Source organism: Bos grunniens, chromosome 25, assembly GCF_055505025.1.
Source record: "Bos grunniens cultivar Pamir isolate PY7600 chromosome 25, Bosgru_T2T1.0, whole genome shotgun sequence".
NCBI classification, from domain to species: domain Eukaryota; kingdom Metazoa; phylum Chordata; class Mammalia; order Artiodactyla; family Bovidae; genus Bos; species Bos grunniens.
Genome location: NC_141189.1, coordinates 457262 through 479240, shown reverse-complemented (window position 1 = coordinate 479240; position 21979 = coordinate 457262). Strand labels below are relative to the sequence as shown.

Sequence of the window (21979 nt, the reverse complement as noted above, 5' to 3'; positions counted from 1 at the left end):
GAGGAAAAACCCATCTACTGTTTAGGAACTCATATGCATGTGCAAATCTCAAATAAAAGGCAGAGAATGATGTAGAATTGAGATATACAGAAAAATTAGAATCTTTTTAAATGAGAGTGGGTGTTGAGAACATGAGAATTTGCTTTACTATTATTCTGCAAATTATGTACTTATATTACCTACAAGCTTTTCTTTGTATAATCTATTTCTCAGTAAGATTTGTGCCACATATCAAAATACATTCCAAGTGGCATTTAATATAAAATTTGATACCATAAACCTTAAGAATAAAGTATAAACATGTATGCAGTCTTGAGATGGGGAAGACCTTGATAAACTCTGATGGACTGGGTTGTGTCCCCCCAGGGAGATGTGTTGAAGTGCTAACCTGCAGGGACTCAGAATGTGACTGTATCTGCAGACAGAGTTTTTAAAGAGATAAATAAATTGAGGCCTTTAAGTTGTGCCCTAATCCAGTATGACTCTTGTCCATGTAAGAAAAAGAAATTGAACACAGAAAGAAACCCCAGGAAGGGTGCACACAGAGGAAGGGGCAAGTGAGGACCCAGAGAAAGCCATTGTCTGCCAGTCAAGGAGCAAGTCCTTGGGAGAATCAACCCCAACCACACTATGATCTTGGGTGTGCAGCCTCTGGAGCTGTAAGAAAACAAATGTCTGCCATTCAAGCTTCTGGGGATGTGCGATTTTGTCATGGCAGCCCCAGCAAACTAATATATAAGCATTACATTGAAGGCCAAACTACATAGAGAAGTTTTCGTGGGTTTTACTACAACATTGCTAAACACTTACATGTCAAAAAGGAAAAGGAAAATTACAAACTCAAGACTATAATACACTTGACAAAAGTCTGACATTACCAATACATAGCTCCTGTAAGTATGTAATAAAACAAGTAATCTAGCAAAAAGTTTGGCAAGATCCATAAACTGAAATGTTCATATAAAGAAACACAAATGCTTGTTAGACAACAGAAAAAAAAGAAGTCAACTTCCCTCAACAAATTAAGGCTGAGATATTATTTTTTCTTCTATTAAGAGACAAGTGCCTCATAAAATAATAGCATACACACTTAACAAAGATTGCAGCTATCATCCTTAGCAGATTAAGTATTCAATATTCCCTCTTGTTTGGTCCTTTGACAGTACATACAGATCAAAGAGCGGTAAAAATGATTTATGTTTGGCATGGAAATTTTAAGTCTTACTTCTGGGAATTTATACCAAGTAATTAGGTAAATATTTTGACAATTAGAATATGTACTCTAAAATGAGAAATAATCTTTACTCTCAGCATAAGGGTTTGGTTAAACAAGGATAGCAACTTTCACACCATAGAAATGTTTAAATTGGAAAGGAAACAAACCAAAATATGAAGCAAGATCATCTCTGATAGGTAGATTTTCTGAATTGTATAGAGGTAAATTTATATGTCTTCTTTCCTAGTTATCAATATTTTTCAAAGTTTGCTACAATAAAGTATAGATTGCTTTGATAATAATGTGGTGGTGGTTTCACCAGTAAGTTGTGTCTGACTCTTTGTGAACCCATGGACTGTAGCCCGCTAGGCTCCTCTGTCCATGGATTTCCCAGGCAAGAATACTGAAGTGGGTTGCCATTTCCTTCTCCAGGGCATCTTCCTGACTCAGGGCTGGAACCCATATCTCCTGCACTGCAGGCAGATTTATTACAGCTGAGCCTGCAGGGAAGCCCAAGAAATCTATAAAGTCACTTCAAAAGAAACACGAAAGCAATTGCTGAGGCAATCTGAGTAGAATGGGAAGTGGACCTCCTGTGGGTCTGAGACCCAGAGACAGGACGCATCTGCATTTGAATCGTGGTCACTCTCACTTGCTCTAATCTTGGCTGGGTTTCTAAAAGTACCAAAGTCTGAGTTTTGTCAGAGGCCTCAGAACCTTGTTTCCTGAACTCAAAGGGCTCTGAGTGGGCACAGAGAAAGGCTGCTTCTAACCAACTCCTCCAACCTTGTACAGTGAAAAGTAGATTTTTAAAGTTGAGAGTAATAAGGTCTTTTGAACCAAGGGGGATGCAGAAGTAGAAACAGGCCAGACGGATGGAAAGAATCCAAAGCAGGATCAGAATCCAGAGGATGCTAAGTATGATCCCCATATGCTCAGTATCACGAGTCATTCCCTGGGATCTGGGGGGATTGCTAGCTATCCTCACTATGCTAGCTACCCTCACAGATGTGAAGAACTGACTCACTGGAAAAGACCCTGATGCTGAGAAAGACTGAAAGCAGGAGAAGGGGGTGACAGAGGATGGGATGGCTGGATGGCATCACCAGCTTGATGGACATGAGTTTGTGTAAGCTCCGGGAGTTGGTGATGGACAGGGAGGCCTGGTGTCCATGGGGTCACAGAGAGTTGGACATGACTGCGTGACTGAACTGAACTGAGCTACCCTCATCTAAGTGCCAATGCATGTCTTATCTCATGTAATTTTCCACACAGCTCTCTGATGAAATAGGATTGTCATTTCTACTCTAGAAGTAAAGAAACAGGTGATTAAAGACATTAGGTGTCCTGTCCAAAGTCATACAAGTAGACAGGGGTAGCGATAGGATGTGGATGTTTGTGTGACTCAGAGCCAGCTCGTGTTTGGCCCGACTCACACAAGCACAGTTTACTTCAGGCTTGTGCACTGAGAATGACTGGCTTCTTACCTCAGCATTTGGTAACATATTGCTGTCACTTTCGGATAGGTGTCAGAAGAAAGAGAAAGATGCAAAGCTAAGTTTACACGGAGCACGTTGTGATATAAGGTCATTTTTCCCCTGGTTACTCTTTCCCTCCAGTGGGACCCCCCTCCCCCCCCCCCCATTCTGGATGCTCATCTTTGAGGGACGGCGCTCACCTGGTGGTCAAGATGCAGATACAAGGCCCCAGGAGCCCCCTTGTGCATCACCCTCTCTCAGCTCAGCTGTCTCCAGAGCATCTCCAGATCTAAGTAAGATCACGAGCACACAGCCCTCCCAGCTGTTTCCCTGAGGTCCCTCTGCCTGCAGTCCCTTCCTGCCCCCAGGGAGGGCCTTTCATATCTACCCACATCCTCCCTTCCCCCTTTCTCAGGAGAGTGGCTTCTGAATTGCTTTTCAGAGGATACATATTATTGAATTACCTTTCCTCATTCTAACTCCCTGATACAAAGACATTCTTCCTACCAGTAGGGGGGCCACATATCTTTTAAAAAGATACATTTTTTAAAGAAAACATTTTAAATTTTAAAGAAATTCTTCCTACCAGTAGGGACCCATGTATCTTTAAAAAAGATGCATTTCCCTGCTGCTGCTGCAAAGTCACTTCAGTCCTGTTCGATTCCATGTGACCCCACAGACGACAGCCCACCAGGCTCCCCCGCCCCTGGGATTCTCCAGGCAAGAACGCTGGAGTGGGTTGCCATTTCCTTCTCCAATGCATGAAAGTGAAAAGTGAAAGGGCAGTCACTCAGTCCTGTCCTACTCTTCGTGACCCCATGGACTGCAGCCCACCAGGCTCCTCTGTCCATGGGATTTTCCAAGCAAGAGAACTGGAATGGGGTGCCATCGCCTTCTCCGACATTTCCCTACCTGTATTCATTTTTTACTGCTGGTATAACAAATAAGCACAAGTTCACTTTCTCATCCATCTGGAGAAGTCCAATGTGAATCTCGCTGTGCGGACATCGAGGTGTCAGCGGGGCTGTGTTCCTTCTGGAGGATCTGGGGGTGTTCTTTCTAGGGGTTGCCTCACTGCTCGCTTGTGGGCCCAGGAGCCACTTCAGCCCCACTGTGGCTCATGTCGTCACGTCTCCTTCACCAGTTGTGACCCTCCTGACTCCCTCTCTGACTTCTGAGGACTCTTGGGACTACATTGCACCCTCACCAGTAACCCAGAGAGCCTCCGGGTGTAGATCCTTTCTTTAACCACATCCACACAAGTCCCTTTTGCCGTGTGGGTTAACAGTCACAGGTTCTGGGGATTAGGACCCGGACGTCTTTTGGAGGGAGGAAAACTGTTGATCACACTACTCTTTCTGCACAACTTGAGAGAAAATTACTTTAAACAATTGCGAAGTACCTTCACAACAGCTCAGAGTATAGTGAAGTGAAGTGAAGTTGCTCAGTCGTGTCTCTTTGCGACCCCATGGACTATAGCCTATCAGGCTCCTCCGTCCATGGGATTTTCCAAGCAAGAGTACTGGAGTGGGTTGCCATTTCCTTCTCCAGGGGATCGTCCCTACCCAGGGATCGAACCCGGGTCTCCCGCATTGTGGGCAGATGCTTTATTCTCTAAGCCACCAGGGAACAGCTCAGAGTATAATCACCTACTAAAATATGATATACAGCTAATAAAACAATTGGGTCATAATGTGGGTCACAATAAACAGGCCTAGAAGAATGCTTTCCTAATTTTTTACCAGCGAGAAACAACGATCAGATTGTCAGGGTCGTTTCCTGAAGCCTGAGGTCGGGGAGGGTGGGTGGGGTCTGCACAGACAGGGCTGAGTCTGGAGAGGTCCCGGTGAACACAGGCACAGAATCCAAGGGACAGCTAGGCCTCTGCAGGGTTCAGGCAGGAGGAGCCCCAGACATTAGGGTGGGAGCTGGGTGGGCAGGATGTGGCTGCGGGTGTGGGGGTCCCTGAGACGCCGCGTCTTCTCACCACCTATTTGTGCAAGTGCCCACCCTCTCTAACGCCTAGTTCCCCCGTGATGTCCTGATCTACAGCGTCCATTCAACACAAAAGCACAACGTGGTAACAGCAGCGTGGCAGGACTGCAGAGGGCGGTTCGGACCGCTGAGATCAAGAAGCACTTGAGAAAGAGCAGCGCTGCTGAGCCCGGAGCCCCGGGAGACTCCTTCCGCCCCGCCCCGTCGGTGATCCCCAGTCCCGGAGCTTCCCTCTCCGGTCCTCTGCTGGAGAGGGGCCGGGGCGCCCGCACGTCTGAGCCCTGGGCCCCGTGACCGAGCTCGGGTGTGCCGCGCGCGCCCCTTCTCCCGGTCCTCCGCTCCCGGTCCCCGCAGCGGCCGGAGGCCTAGGGTCGGGCCCGGGGAGGCGAGCGGGCGGGGACGAGCGGCTCCGTCGGTGGCCGCGTGCGCGGAGCGGGTGCAGTTTCTCCCCGCGGGGACGAGCCCTGTCGGTTGGAAGCCCTTAGCCCAGCGGAGGGGCCGCTGTGCCGCCGGCGGAGTCCCAGGTCCTCAGCATCTCCGGCCCGCGGGGGATCGGAACCGGCTCCGATGCCCGGAGACCGCCCCGCTCTCTCCTCGCCGCCTCCCGGCTTCTCGGGGCGCACCCAGCTCCCGGGTTCCAGGGGCGGCCAGGGGCCCGGAGTTCCTGCGGGGACGGGACCCCCTGTGGGTGCGCGGAGCACAGAACACTGTCCGCCTGGGCTGGTCATCAGCCGTCAGAGTCAGACTCTCAGGGCTGGACTCCAGCTCCAGGGCTGGGGCTGGAAACGCGGCTTCTGTCCCTCTTGGAGCCTCAGCAGCTACTGACGACTTGATGGGTGAGGAACTCTGCCCAGCAAGTAACTGCTGCTCAAAACTCGATGGGCGCCAGCACACAGCAGGAAAGCGGGTACCGGACAGGGCAGCTTCACTCCCTGCTGGAGGCTGGGGACGCACAGATGAGGCTGTTGCAGCAAAAACAGAAACGAAGTGTTTCCTCTGTGAGAACAAGGACAGTGAACAGCGAAGCCTGGAGAAGACACACGACCGGTCGTCAGAGCTATTCGCTCCTAGTTTTACTTGCAGTGTTACTAATCTGTAGTGTCTGTAACCAGAAGTCCCCTAGTCTACGTAATCTTCATCCTGTACCGCATTTTTGCTCTCCCTACACCCTCTTGTAGCAGTCACCCCCTACGGCTGTTTGCATTTCGGAAGGAAGGTGGCAGGCTGAGGGACCCAGGAGACCCCGGCTGTGTAGTCTCTCAGGCCCCCCGGGTGGGGACAGGGCACTGTTCCTGGGGTGCTAGCCTGCTGTGTGCCCCCTCGGCCAGCTGAGGAGTAAAGCCGTCTACTTCCTCCAAAATCCCGTCTCCGTATATTTTAATTGGGCATTGGTGGGCAGAGAAAGGCGAGATTTTGGCAGTAACAAGGAGGCCATGCATGAGCAGGAGGTGGGGGGGTGGGGGAGCATCCAGGCGAAGGGTGGATAGGACTTGAACCCCTCACACCTCAGGCAGCTTTTGGTAATTTGGGTCTTGTTTTTTGAGTGTAGCTTTCATAGTCACAGCACGTAGCTCCATCACTCTGTTTTGGAATGGTGGTCCCTATGGGTGGGAGAGTCCACTATAAATGGATAGAATAGGCCATTGCATCTTACGCCCCCTGGACCAAATTCCACTCCCAGATTGTGCTGGTAGGGCCTGAAAGCTAAAAATGGTTTTTATATCTTTACATGGTTGAAAATAATTCTTAAGGATAATATTTGCAGCATGAAAATTATATTCATTATACTCATATTCATCCAGATTTCATGGTCTATAAGCAGTGTTTTCTTGAAACAGGCTCTTTCATGTACTTTTTATCTGTGGTGCTTCTTGGATACAATGACTGAACTGAGAGGATGCAACAGATGTCATATGGCAAAGCTCAAATACTTACTCTCTGGATCTTTATAGACGTTTGCCCACCTCCACTGTAGAAATATGGTAGGGTTTTTTTTTTTGTTTGTTTGTTTTAACACATATGCTGAGAGCTATACTTTAGAAACATTGTGAATTTTGTTCACATTACAAATTAATGTGAAGTTAATTCACATTACATTGTGAATTGTGTTCTTGAAACAAACCTTCTGTAGGCAGATGTAAAACTGGTTACATTGTTCTCAGTGATCTCAGCCAGAGTGAACACTGAGCCTGTGTACTCAGTTGCTACTCAGTTGCTAAGTTGTGTCTCTTTGTGACCCCATGGACTGTAGCCCTGCAGGCTCTTCTGTTAGTGGGGATTCTCCTGCCAAGAACACTGGAGTGGGCTGCCATGCCCTCCTCCAGGAGATCTTCCCAACCCAGGGATTGAACCCAGGTCTCCCTCATTGCAGGTGGATTCTGTACCATCTGAGCCACCAGGAAAACCTCTCAGGAGAATGGTCAAGCTGAATCGAGCTCTCAGAGTGATGTTCACTCTACTTTCTGTCTCAAATGTCACCCCTTAATTGAATCTCCCACCCTTTTCTGCCTGGATTTGTCAAAGTTTTCATCTCTGCCTGCCCCCTGCCCTCAAAGAGTCTCTCTGCATTCCTTCCAACCTATCCTTCCTACAGCAGAAAATGTAACTAAAAAAATAAAAACCCAAATCCTCCTTAAAACCTTCAGTAGTTTCTCACTACCACCAGGCCCAAGATTCCAGGACCTTCCATGAGTGACCTTGGTGTTTCTTCTCACTCTAGTCTCCCTGCCACCCTGGACTTCTTTTAGAGCCTGGCACCATATGTTTCCCCCTGAGTCATTGCTTTATATACGCTGTTCCTCCCACCTGGGGAGCTCTTCTCCCTACCCCTGATTCACCAGCTCCCCATCATTTCATCTTGATGTCCAATACTCCTTGTTCAGGGGAGTCTTCCCTAACCCTTCCATCAGCTCCCAGAGCACCTGCATTCACCCTCTGTAACATTCATCAGATTGCCAGTTCTTATGTAACCTCTGCTGGACTGAAAACTCTGCGAGAGCAGGGCTGTGTCTTGCTCAAGGTTCTCTCCTGGCTCCTGACATGAGTTGATTTTCAGTCACTGTTGATTGGATGGTTGAAGGATGAGTGATGGGGGTGTGCTGGGAGGGGCCTTGCTCTGGGATGATCTGGAGATGCCACACATCATTGGAGGATTTGGAGACTGGATGAGGTAATCGCTAACGTTCATCAGCTCTGACATGTATTAATCTCTAGGCTTACCCCCAGCCTCTTCCATTTGCTCCTAGATATTTGGTTGAACATTAGTTGTACTGAACTTGAGATTCAAGATTAGGCTGTGGATGAAAGAGTTAAAAGTGACAGCTGCTTGGTACACACATAAAACAATCTGCATAATGTCTGTGATCTTTCTCCAGTTACACAGGTCAGAGAACAGCCACCAAAATCACATAGTCATGCACTTGGCCATAGTTTCCTGGGTACTAAAGCACTGTAGCCAAAGAACCAAGTGTCATCTCTGAAGGTCTAGGAACTACCCATGCGTGGACAATGGAGAAGGTAACTTATGGCAGTCTTTATCTTCAGGTAAATACTGACACTGGAAAGTGATTGATGATCAACTGGCTTTAATTCCCTCACCCCAGGTCCCTCTGGGGGGTACTAATCAAGCAGGTTGAAACTTGTACTCTAGAAACACAAGGGGTCCTCCCCATGGGAATTTCACTTTATCAAAGCTTTTAACAATCTCTGAAATGGGAAATATACAGGGCAAAACTCTGCCAGCCATGCCTGCAATTAGAATTTGAGAAAGGGTTAAGATCTTTGTGTGTGGCTCTTTATATGAGTGAATTCTCATTCCTATCTGTCCATAGATTCCAAGAGCACAATTAATGTTCCCTGAGTTACAGAAGTCAGTTCTGCATCACCTAGGATTAGGGCAGGTTCAAACCCACTCCTGTGGTTTAATTAATGTAAAAGCAACCTTCTGTAAAGGCCTATAGAACATGTGAAGTTTTCATGGTTTGCTGACTCTGTGACTAAAATCTGGGGGAAAGTCTCCCAGGGAGTTGTTTTCTTGCCGGATGTTTGATATTTCAAAGCGAGAGATTCAGGTCTGGACTTGTGTTGCCAAACAGCAGTTGCTCTAATTAATGAAGTGTTTATCAAAGGTGATTGTTGGAAGCAGAGTGATTACTGAGTGACCACACACTTTACTGATGTGGAGTGGAGGTGCCCCAGAGCCATACACCAGGGCTGGGAGAATCTGCCCCACCACAGGCGGTGGGAGGAGATCACATTCCCATCTTACCGAGTTTACCATCCACTGAATGATCATTCTCACGCAGCAGCCCAAGATTCCACATGAATGTTGAGAGGGTAACAGATCCAGGACCTTCTAAGACCTGCACTAGTCCTACAGGTGCACAGAAAAAGGGTGAGCTCACTTACACGTGGCATCTTAAAAAAATAAATAAATAAAATAAGAAGCAAAGCACCACGGTCCTCAATCCAGGGCACAGCTTGGTGTTTGCAGAAGGTGGGCTGTGGGGTGTGAAGTAGGTGAAGGTCATCAAGAGGCACAAACTTCCAATTACAGAAAGTCACTCATGGGATCTTCATGTGCAGCATGGCAGCTACAGCTAATGATACTATTTTTAAATTATTTTGTATATTTGAAAGTTGCTAAAAGAGTGGACCTAAAAAGCCCTCATCACACACACACAAGATGTAACAATGTGAGATGATGGACGTGCGATGGACTCATCATGGTGATGATTTCACAGTACATACAGATATTGAGTCATTGTGTTGCTCATCCAAAATGAATATGAAGGGATATGTCAACTATGCATCAGTTCAAAAAAAGAAAATGGTGGAAGGACGATATGTGCTCTCACATTTGCTGAGAAAGATGAAGCACTGAGCTTGCCTCAGGGTCTGCAGTCTCCCTTCCTCTCAGGGATGTAAAGGATACTTATGGCCTTGGACACAGTGATGGGATAGGCCTGGGGCTCTCCATTTCTCACAAGCTCCCAGGAAATGCCAATTCCTGCAGACCCCTGGCTGCACTTTGAGTAGCAAGGTATTAATGCTCCTGAGGGTGGAGATTAGCTGACTGGTTTCTAAGGGATCCAGTTACACTTATGAGTACAGCACAGGGGCTTTTTTGGTCTCCATTTCTGACACTGTGAAATAGCTGTGGGGTGAGCCGAGGTGGTGTTTCCTTTGCAGAGAAGAGGAAAATGGCAACTTTCATCAGACTGGAAATGATGCTGTTTCATGTTCATATACTGATCTCCTCAGACAAATGGGGCCCACCAGCAAAGACCTTCAGAAATAAAGGCCAAAAGACCATGGTGACTTTTAAAGTATTATTTTGGAGTGCTATCCACAATGAATAAACTAGATTAAAGGAAATGATTTTATGTCACAGCTCAAGTGGTTCAATTGCCTAGGAGCTTTTTTTTTTTTAAGTTTTATCTTGAACCCTTCTTGGAAGTGTCTACAATTACATGAGGGCTTGACGGAGTGTGTCACTGCTTGTTCAAAGCTCTGGTGGCAAATAAAATATACAATGACAGGAAGGACCCTTCACTACACTTGTTAAAATATGGAAGGGCCCTCCTTGGGAAGCTATACATTCTTGGTCACCATGAGGAGTAGAAAGTGAGCCTGCAGAAGGCACAGCTGGGCCACAGGAGAGGAGCCAGCCGAGCTCCCGCCCCTCTCAGCCCCTCTGATAAAGGCTCTGTCTGACCCCCAGACACTCAGCCATGCCTCCCGGGGCTCACAGACCCTGAGAGGCCTGGCGTGGGTGCCGGTGCTCTCCTCTGACCTGGGGGAGGAAGCGGTGGGCTCAGGAGAGACCCTGGATGTGGAGTGAGGGCCCCGGCCCGAGGTGCGCCATGCGCCGAGGGACACCATCTGTGCGCTCCGCTGGTGTCGGCTTCCACGCGTGTAAGACGAGCGGCCCGGCTGCTCTTGGGTGTTTCTTTATACTTCAACGGTCCTTGGGCCTCAGCAAAATTGGCAGAAGTCAGAAATGTGTAATCTCAGGCATCCCTGCTGACTCAGCGGTAAAGAATCTGCCTGCCAACGCAAGAGACATAGGTTTGATCCAGAAAAATCCCACACGCCGTGGAGCAGCTGAGTCCGCGCACCACGACCATTGCTCCTGTAGAGCCCGGAGCCGCAACCCCTGACGCCCGGGCCTCCCAGAGCCTGTCTCTGCAACAAGAGCGCGGGGGGCTTTCTTGGAGTGAAAGCTGCTCCCCCACAGCACGCACAGTGCCTGAGATGAGACACAGATGGCCCTGCAAGCCTGACGGGGGAGCCACAGCCTTCAGTCACCATGCAGGTGAGCAGTGAGCACCTCCGGGCCTGAGAGAGTCGTGGAGAGTCGTGGGGCCTGGATTCCTGTCCTCAGGAAGCCCTGGGCCTAAGAGGGGCATCAGACAAGACGGAAGTGCCCCACCATGTGGCACGTGCTCACCGAGAAAAGGCACACAGGACCAGAAGAAAGACAAGGAGTTACAACACAGCCCAAGGGAGTCAGGAAAATCAGCAGAGCAGATGGTTTTCAAGCCAAGGCCTCGGAGGAATGCAGTTCAGCAGCCAGGAATCCAGAGCCGGGCCCAGTGGTAGGTGCAACAGAGAGCAGGTTCCCCCAGAAAGGCAGATGTGAAGGCAGAGCGTTCATCTCAACTCCTGCATGATGTCAAAGGTGGTGTGGACCGTGGGGTGGACGCAGGGGGTGAGGGCTGGCAGAGGCAGGGGGCAGGGGAGAGAGAGTGAAAGGCATTTAGAGCCTGGCCTGGGATGCCACTATCCTTCCTGGGAAGTGGGAGCCACTCAGATGCTGTGAGTAGAGAACGGACATGTTCAGAACTGCAGTTAAGGCAGATCAGGTATCACAGGGAGAAAGCGAACAGGAGGGCGGAGAGGCTGCAGTCAGAGGGGGGTCAGGAGCCCAGCAAGAGCGCCCTCTGGGAGGAGCCCAGACTGAACTCAGGAGGCGGAGCTGGAGGGAGGAAGCCTGTCAGAGCAGGGGGAGGAGAAGGAGAGGGGATGGTAGGAACATGGAGAGCAGCTGCTGCAGAGGCTGAGGATCCTCGTTGTTTGGTGATGAAGGGAAGCTCAGAGAAGTCAGTCCCTGAAGGAGGAAACCTGAATCCTCATCCCTGTCCAGATGTTTGTTTGCCTACAGATGTTAGAAGGGTAAGAACCAAACAAAACTCAGGATAAGATGTGTTTCTTGTGTGAATTCTTAAAAAAAAACCCATCCTCTATCAATCACAATTCTTAAGTTGGAATCTAATTCACACATCATAAAATTTACTCTGTAAAATGTGCAGCTCAGTCATTCATCATCTGTGTCAAAGCTGTGCCGCTATCACCGCTATCCAAGTCAGAGCACTTCATCTCCTCACAGAGAAAGCCACTACCCACCAAACAGGCACTTCCCCTTCCGCCTTCCCCCAGCTTTTGGCAATTGTCTGTGTGCTCTTTGACCCTAATGATTTGCCTATTCTGCATATCTAAAGTACATGGATTTGTACAACTGTGGCCACGTACTGGTTTCTTACACTTGGTGCTATGTCTTTGAGACTCATCTATGGCTTAGCACATGATTCATTCCTCTGTTTGCCTTGAGAATTTTCCTTTCTAGGCCATTATAATACACATACACACATACACACGAGTTCTTTTCTTTTTAATTGTGAAAAACTCACAGAATATAAAATTACCATTGTTGCTCAGTCCACGTCACTAAGAACCATCTTTGTGCAGGGAGCCTCTTTGCCTCACCCACCCTGAGTCACCGGTGAGCACAGAGCAACCAGCCCAGCCATGACACCCCTTCTCGGCACCCTCCATGCCACCCACCCGACCAGGACTCCATACGGGCCTACCCACGGCAGCCTAAGAAGAGAGGTGGTGAAGGAGAGAGTGACCAGGAGAGAGGAGAGCAGAGGCGGGTGGAGGAGCTGCCCATGCTGAGCTCCTGTCTCAGTCGCGTGCCCACCAGACCAGCCCTGCGTAACTGCTGGGACCAGAAATGGTCAGATGGCTGAGGGAGGTGTGACTACGGATGTCAGCAGCTTCAGCCAGACACCCGACAGTCTACAGTGCAAACCTGCCAGGCCCAGCTCCACTCCCCGGGCCAGCTTCAGAGCCCCAGAGGCCCAGCCTCATGTGGGGCCTATCCCAGCCCCATCCTCCAGAGCTCCACATACCAGCTCTCAGGAGAGTCTTCTGAGCTTCCAGGAGATCGTGTCCACTCAGGGCGTATGACAAATGGCATTAGGCTGGGACCAGCTGGAAGTGGCCAGAGTGAAATCCAGTTTCTCTGTATCTCTTCTGCCCCTAAAGTGCCCACTCTCTCCTACTCGCTCATGCCTGTTTTGTCCAGGCGTTCCCTGAACACAGCCAGGCTGCAGGGAGGGGTTTCAGGGCACAGCAAGAGCTGCAGCATCTCACGGTGAGCAGGGCTGGCCACCAACTCACACCCGACTCTGGGAGAGCATCACTGTGGGTCAGAAACTGACCCTCTGAAGGCATAGGTGACTACTCCTGGATCACACAGGGGCCCCAGAACTTAGGTTTTTCTTGTGACCTCTACAGCTTGCTCTAAGGGACAGAACATCAGCAAGGAGACATCTGGACCCTGGTAATCACAGTCAGATTGGTTAAGTACAAAGGGGGTGGGGCGGGGCAGTGAGGAAGGGGGTGGGTGCCGCCTGCCTCTGCTGTCCCCCCGCCAACTCCCCTGACCTTCTCCTCCTCAGCATCCTACCCCTGGGGTGGGGCAGTGAGGACGGGGTGGGCGCCACCTGCCTCTGCTATTTCACCCCCCACCCCTTCCCCTGGCCTTCTCCTCCTCAGTATCCTACCCCCGTATTGGGCTTTCTTGGCCCAGACACAACAGAAGTGATCATTAAGTTACTCAGTATTCAGTGGAATAGTCATGAAGTGACTTCAAGTGTAAAAAGAAATAAAATTGAAAATAAAATTCACCCAGACTGTTAATATTTTGGATGAGGTTAGTCTCAGAGAAAATCCTTGGGCTCCTGGTAAAGGTCCCCCTGAACCTCTTGATCTGGAATGAGGGAGATGAGCTTTGGTGAATGTGACCTAAGCCTGGTTTGTGTTTGACCAGCTCATTGATATGATTATTGGTCACCTTCACATTTTCTGAGCCCCGTTCTGCATCTGTTCGAGGTCCTTACAGGGCTTACAAGCTGGAGAGCTCATCGCAGTGTGCTTAAAGACTTGAGGGGTCCTGGGTGAGTCAGAAAATTGTGCGGGCAGAGCATGGGATGAAGAAAGGCCTCGTGGACCCGGTAAGGTCTGAGCTGGGTCTGCAAGGGTGAGTTCAGCAGGGCCTGGCTCTGAGCAGGACTCAAATACACAATGAATGACTAAATGAATGAAAATGGAAATCTTCCCAAAAAAGAGCAAGACTGTCAGCTCTTCTGTAACTGAGTCCAAGCTTGTCCTGCTCACCTCACGACAGGCCAATAAATTGAGAGATGAGATCTTGGGGCAAGGAACAGCAACTTTATTCAGAAACTCAGGACTCTTGTTCCAGGACCCATCTTGCCTGAATTAGAATTCAGGCTTCTTTTATCTTAATTCTCAAAGGTGGTAGGGGAGGAAAGTCAAATATTTCCTCATTCTGATCAGGCTCCAGAGGGGATGTGTTAATGTCTGCCTCCCTGCCATGATTCACAGGTGAGTCTGGTCAGGAAGTTTCCTGTGAGCTAAACAAAGTTATTATTTTAGCTTGGTGCTCATTACCTGGGATGCAGGGCTCCCAGAGACGGGACTTTATGTACAAGCTTATAGGCAACATTCCTTCAGTGGTTAACTCGTAATAGGTAGGATACAAAGGGTCCTTCTCTATAACGCTTTCAGGCCAAAGCTTGGAACTGCAGGACACCCGGGGACAGCGGGAGAGGCCCCACGGGGTGCCCACTCCACCCCTCACGGCTGTCTTGCTGACTAAGCAGCCTGTGTCTTGACTCCCAGGGGGGCACCTCTTTGCCCTCTTCCCTCGCACAGTGCTGCTTGCAAGGTATAGATTGGGCTGAGGCAGAAAAGGAGAGACAACCTCAACGGAAGTAGGTTACTTTTATTCAGGCAAGAAGGGGCGGCAGTCAGCCTAAGGACCTTGCTGAGCCTGAGAGGGATCAGGGAGGCTTCATATTTAAAGGGAGGTTTGTGGAAGTGATAAGGGAAACGTTAGTCAGGCAGGTTGTTTTAGGTATTCTTTAGTTGAGATGGCATGTGTAGTTGGGCAGGGGGTGATAAATCCTCTGGACAAGGGGTGATAAGTCCCAGGTAGATGCAACCAGCCTGGAGCATCAGGGCGGGACCTAAAGTTTGGTTTTGTTTTCCCGAAGTTAGATGATTCAGCAATGGCCTCTGAGACTGCTGTTTTCTTTTCTAGGCCCGAAGATTCTTTTACTTGTCAGAAGCAGCACTCACCTGTGCCTCTCCCTGATCAGGCCCAAACAAATCAGCTGCCCTCACCTGAAAGGGTGTTAGTCTCTCAATCATGTCGCTGTGACCCTATGGACTGCAGCCCACCAGGCTCCTTTGTCCGTGGGATTTTCCAGGTAAGAATACTGGAGTGGGTTGTCATTTCCTTCTCCAGGGGATCTTCTTGACTCAGAGATTGAACCCAGGTCTCTGACATTACATGTGTATTCTTTACCATCTGAGCCATCAGGGACATGCATAAGAAACTGCTACCTCCCAAAACTGGGGTCAGAAGGCTGGGCGTGTGGTTCAGGCTCTACAAGGCATTTCACATCCTCCTAGTATCTCCTCTTGTCTCCCTAGGAAGCTCTTACATCTCAGGAGACCTCTAACTAATACCCTCTTTTGGTGGGAGCTAGTGTTCAGCGGTTAACATTTTCAGCCCAGAGAGACACAGCCTGTGCTTTAGACCATGGCAAACCCTCCCAGCTAGCCCCAGTCCATGAAAATCTCTCCTGTTCCTCAGATCCCATGGCCAAGACAGTCCCTGAGTCTGTTCAGTGGACAAGCTCCCACAGTGTCCAGTGCTGAGGCTCCTCCCACCCCCGTGCCCCCTCAGCCCTGCACAATGAGCCCGCACTCCTAGGAATACAGGGTCCCCTGTGCGCTTCTTCCGGGGCTGCTGCTGGGCCTTCTTCCTCCTTCAACCAGAGCAGGGAGCTGGCTCGGGCAGGCCCATGAGTAGGAGGAGGAGGGGACGAGCTGTCAGTCCCTCCATCTCCTGCGTGCAAAGGCACTGGGGGCTGAGAGCAGGCTTGGCCTGCTCAGCGGTCAGGACTCGGGGCGCCTGTGGGGGAGGCTGAACCTACTGGGGAATGGTGACAGTGTTGATGGTGACAAGCTGTTTCCATCTCTGTACGAGCTGGTCTGGTTCACCAAATTCTCCCGAAACTAACACCCGTATATAAACACTCTTCCTCTGGCAACAGCGGGTGGGCTGAGTGTTTTCCAGGAAACTCCTCACTAACCTCTGGGAAAGATTCTGACAGAGTCTCTGATGATGCAACAAATGTCCGCTTTGGTTAGGAATCAACAAGGACTCCCTGTTTGGCACACGGATGTCAATGCTATGTAGCAGCCTCGATGGGAGGGGAGTGTGGGGGAGAAAGGACGCGTGTGTGTGTTTGGGTGAACTGTTCCCCTTGGTGTCACTTGAAACTGTCACAACACTGTTTGTTAACCGGCTACACCCCAAATACAAAGTAAAGTTAAAAAAGAGAACGTGTGACCAAACACAAAGAGAAGACACTGGATGACTTGAACATTGGCTTCAAAAGTGCATTTGTCAATACAGAAAACTACAGTATTTTAAAATCCTAGTTTATGATTTAGAGTCTATGATATTTAGGTGACTGATCAATTGTTTAATACAGGCACTGATAAGAATACAAGCTAAAGGCTAACCAATTTTAATATAAATTTCACCCTACAGTCTAAAGCCAGGGCACATAAGTCTATTTATCAGTCTCCCTCCCTCCAACTCCCTCTCTCTATAGTTTTAAGATTTGTGTCACCAGTGAGCTCGCTCCAGCTCTCCTGCAACACACACCTTTCATTCTGTGGGAGAAGTGATAACACTCGTTTACACTAGTGTAAGTGAGGAGGTGATGCACAGTGACAGAAGGAAGGAGACTGGCGGGGGGCTCAGCCCGACCTCGGCCTGGGGGCTTTGCCCAGATCCTCACTCCCTCTCTCACTGCTGACCATAACAGGGGCCTGGAGAAGCCTGTGAGGAACCCTGACCAAGAACCTTCATGCACGTCTCACCATTTACATCGTGAGCATGGAGTTTTCTCAAAGATCTTCAAATTTCTGTTTTTTTCTGACTTCTTTAGTCTTCATTAGTCTTCTCACCAGGGGTGTCGTTAACTAAATGAGCTTATATACTAATATTAACATATATCATTGATATATAAATATTATATTAAAATAATAATAGTACATAGTATTTTATATTTATTTACATTATATATGCATATACTTATGATGATGCTTTGAAAGTGCTGCCCTCAATATGCCAGTAAATTTGGAAAACTCAGCAGTGGCCACAGGACTTGAAAAGGTCAGTTTTCATTCCAATCCCAAAGAAAGGCAATGCCAGAGAATGCTCAAACTACCGCACAGTTCCACTCATCTCACACAATAGTAAAGTAATGCTCAAAATTCTCCAAGCCAGGCTTCAGCAATATGTGCACCGTGAACTTCCTGATGCTCAAGCTGGTTTTAGAAAAGGCAGAGGAACCAGAGATCAAATTGCCAACATCCGCTGGATCATGGAAAAAGCAAGAGAGTTCCAGAAAAACATCTATTTCTGCTTTATTTACTATGCCAAAGCCTTTGACTGTGTGGATCACAATAAACTGTGGAAAATTCTGAAAGAGATGGGAATAGCAGACCACCTGATCTGCCTCTTGAGAAATCTGTATGCAGGTCAGGAAGCAACAGTTAGAACTGGACATGGAACAACAGACTGGTTCCAAATAGGAAAAGGAGTTCATCAAGACTGTATATTGTCACCCTGCTTATTTAACTTATATGCAGAGTACATCATGAGAAATGCTGGACTGGAAGAAACACAAGCTGGAATCAAGATTGCTGGGAGAAATATCAATAACCTCAGATATGCAGATGACACCACCCTTATGACAGAAAGTGAAGAGGAACTAAAAAGCCTCTTGATGAAAGTGAAAGTGCAGAATGAAAAAGTTGGCTTAAAGCTCAACATTCAGAAAACAAAGATCATGGCATCCGGTCCCATCACTTCATGGGAAATAGATAGGGAAACAGTGGAAACAGTGTCAGACTCTATTTTTCTGGGCTCCAAAATCACTGCAGATGGTGACTGCAGCCATGAAATTAAAAGACGCTTACTCCTTGGAAGGAAAGTTATGACCAACCTAGATAGCGTATTCAAAAGCAGAGACATTACTTTGCCAACAAAGCTCTGTCTAGTCAAGGCTATGGTTTTTCCTGTGGTCGTGTATGGATGTGAGAGTTGGACTGTGAAAAAAGCTGAGTGCCGAAGAATTGATGCTTTTGAACTGTGGTGTTGGAGAAGACTCTTGAGAGTCCCTTGGACTGCAAGGAGATCCAACCGGTCCATTCTGAAGGAGATCAGCCCTGGGATTTCTTTGAAGGGAATGATGCTAAAGCTGAAACTCCAGTACTTTGGCCACCTCATTGGAAGAGTTGACTCACTGGAAAAGACTCTGATGCTGGGAGTGTTTGAGGGCAGGAGGAGAAGGGGACAACAGAGGATGAGATGGCTGGATGGCATCACTGACTTGATGGACATGTGTCTGCATTAACTCCGGGAGTTGGTGATGGACAGGGAGGCCTGGCGTGCCACAGCCAGAGGGTCATGGGGTCGCAAAGAGTTGGACACAACTGAGTGACTGAACTGAACTGACTGACGTTATAGTAAATTAAATTAATAAATATAAATAAACTAGCATAGCGATAAGAGTATATATTACTCCTCAGAGGCAGACCTTTGCCTTTTATGCAGTCAACTCTGCCTGCTGATCATATTTTGTTTGCCAGAAAAAAATGAAGACTGAGGCCAGAATGAAAAGTGAGGGGAAGGTAGGCAGAGAAGACCCAACCTGAAATTACAGGGGAGGCATAATTGAATCACTCAAGTGAAACAAGAAGTGTGTTCCCGAGATCAGCCTGAAGCTCACATTGTTAGTGAGGGGAGCGGATTCGACCCCGCACCCAGCCCATGGGCACCTTCTGGGGTGGGGTGAGCAGGAGGGAGCCTCCTCTGGGTGTCTCTCCACTGCCTCCTCCAGCTGACCTGCTCCTCCTCCCCAGGCTCTTCTGCAACCTGTGTGCTTTGCCACCAGGAGGCCCGTTTCCTGCCCTCCACTGTTCCCTGCCTACCGTGTTTCTTTCCTTGATTCTCTCAGCTGCCACTGGCCAGGCTGGAGACACAGGCATCACAAGACCTTCCCCTGCAGCCATGAGCTGCCCTCGCCCCGCCCTCCTCCTTTAGCGCTGGGTTAATGGGGTGCCTGGTGTTCATCACTGAGACTTTCCTTGCTCATAGTTTCTCCATTCCTGATGGTGGGATGCGCAGGGCAACTAAAGACATTTCTGAATTTCCCTGAATGTGGATGCTAGATGAACCTAGTTTGCTTATATCAGAATCATTTTGTTCTAAAAAAATATTTTTATATTCCTATTTAAAACCACTGGAAAACCTCCAAACAGGAAATGGTGACACCTCAAAGTCATACTGTTACATGACTAAAGCAAGTTGTAAAACAACACGCATTATTTGTCTAACTGAACTAAAAATGAACCTATATTATCTGTGTAAATAAATATATATTTGAAAATGTTTTTTAAAAAGCTGGAGCAATATATACAAGTGAACCACAGATACTTTGATAAGGATGAAAGAGAAATTCTACTTTTACTCTAAATTATCCAGTTTTTTTGTGTACTTTTAACTCAGGAGGAACTTGAACAAGAGTGTATATTGTTTGTATTTAAATAAATACTTTAATACAATTGTACAGAACCAGCTTATCATAAAAACCGGACCAATGTATTTCAGAGTCAAACAAATGATAAGCTGCGTAGAAGAGCGTGAATACCTGCTGAAGAGTTAGGGACAGAAAGAGCACATGAGCAGCACAAACAGTGAAATGCTGGCTGCACGCTGCTGTGCCCTCCAGTCACTGGGTCATTCCCTGAACACTTGTTGGGTTTAAGGCAGCCTGGAAGTCAGTCACCTGTCCAAGGCACGTCTGAATTGATGCCAAGCCCATAGTAAATACATATTTCAATTAGTAGCTCTCAGAGGTAGCAAAAGTACACTGTATTCTCTAAACTTATTTTGGCCCGTTCTATAATGGACTGTTCCACTAAAAACAAAACACTCAAACCAACATTAAAAACCACCCTTTTGGTGTACCTGAAAGCGTTTGCCATTTTAGAGCTTTCTCTTTTGCTGTCATCTCTTAAACATGTAAAATAAATACAGTCAAGTCCCCTCAGGAGGGGCTACTTAGGGAGCTCTGGGCCTCAGTCCTTCCTAGGAATAAAAGTGGCAAAGAGCAGTTTTGCTCCAGAACTCTCAAGGCATTTTGGTGTGGGATAATCGGGACCCGTGGAAAGCATATGATAGCCTGATACTGTTTCTCACATCTGCCACAGCTCAGTGATTTTCAATATCTTACTTTCTGTAACCAAAGATTGAGAATGCTCAGGAGAGAGCATAAATATAACTACATACTCGTTATAAATAGCATATAAGTAGAAAGTATAGTCAGATGTGAGTCTAACTTACCTTAATATCCTAGTTCCTGTGGCTCTCAGTCCATAAGGCTCAGACTACATTCCTCGGGCACCTCTACAGATTGGACAGTAGGTGGCGCTTTCAGCCTGTTTGAAACAGTTCACGGGCTTTGGCTTGTTTACTTGCTTTTTAACTGTTTTACCACCATTGCACAGAAAACCGAATAATTTGGTACATAAGTGTATGAAGTCCAGATCAATGTCATGGGAGCAATTCCAGAAGAACACAAAGCCATATAACTGATCTGTAGGAAGCGTTTACAAATATCCACAGAAAAGACTTTACCTGTCCATAGATTCAAACTGAAAACAGAAAGTGAAAGTCACTCAGTCGTGTCCAACTCTTTGGGATCCCTTAGACTGTAGCCCGCCAGGCTCCTCTGCCCATGGAGTTCTCCAGGCAATAACACTGGAGTGAGTTGCCATTCTCTTCTCTAGGGAACCGTCCCAACCCAAATTATCCAGTAATAAAACGCTTTTAGGGTTTGTGTCACAGATGCTCTTTGCTACTTTGATTCCTGGTAATGACAGAATCTCAGGTCGACCTGGGACCCGCCTTAAAGTAGTTTGTGTCCTGTGACTCTGGTCAGACACATAGACTTTAGTTCGGTTTTCTTGTCTGGAAACAATTTGACCTAGCTGCTCACAAGCGAAAAGCTAACTACTATACCTTAAAATGTTCCAGTAGAGTACAGTCAGGTGCTCTTGATTCTAGGTACTTCAAAGGATGCTTTTAAGCCTTGTCAGCCAGCAGCTTCTCTTGATTCTGAAAGCTGGGTTTACTAGGGACTGGCAGCAGTGAAAGTGTGATGAAATCACTGCAGCGGTGTTGTGCTTCAAAGCACAGGATCTGTACAGACCAGGAACAAAGATAAAATATTCTGAAGGGGTGAATCCAGGGCATTTACTCTTATCTGAACAAAAGCTTGTGCACAGATGCATTTTATGCATCACTTCTGGGAGGCCACAGGCTCCCTGGGCTCTCCAAATCCCTCAGGTTAAGAGCTTCTGGCCCGGGAGTGAAAGAAAGTAAAAGCCAGCCCTTCCCTCTTCCCCATTCCGACCTCTGGTCCCATCGCATTCTGACCTCTGGTCCCATGAGAGGGACGGTGGACGCTCAGCGCGCTGTCCCAGCCGCAGGGCTGCCAGAGGAGTTACAGGAGCAGACCTGCCCAATGGTGCCGCTGCTTCCTGCCTGCTGCCGGGCCTTGTGAGAAGGCCCCAAGGAGATCTAGGAAAAGCAAAGGGGAGTCCAGCTCAGCAGAGCAGCCCCGAAGCACAGGGAGTTAAAGACACAGGAAGCACGAGTCAGGTCAAGGAAGGACCCCTTTCTGAGGGCTGCGCTGAGAACGAGTGTGGCTGAAGCGTCCTGCTCCCTCCGCATGGGTCTCTGCGTCTGCAGGGACTTCCGGTTTGCCTCACCGTGAGCAGCGGCTGCTGGTCAGAAGGCAGATCTTTTCTACCATCAATAAACTGTCTT

At 48.2% G+C, this 21979-nt stretch overlaps 1 long non-coding RNA gene across 1 annotated transcript; it reads right to left on the bottom strand.

Moving 5' to 3' along the window:
- Nucleotides 1-10005: 10005 nt before the first annotated feature.
- LOC147344644 (uncharacterized) lies at nucleotides 10006-21906 on the bottom strand. Its single transcript, XR_015155080.1, has 4 exons — nucleotides 21587-21906; nucleotides 21170-21349; nucleotides 20492-20586; nucleotides 10006-10737 (listed from the first exon to the last, which is right to left on the bottom strand). It is a non-coding gene; the product is annotated as an uncharacterized LOC147344644 (long non-coding RNA).
- Nucleotides 21907-21979: the final 73 nt, after the last annotated feature.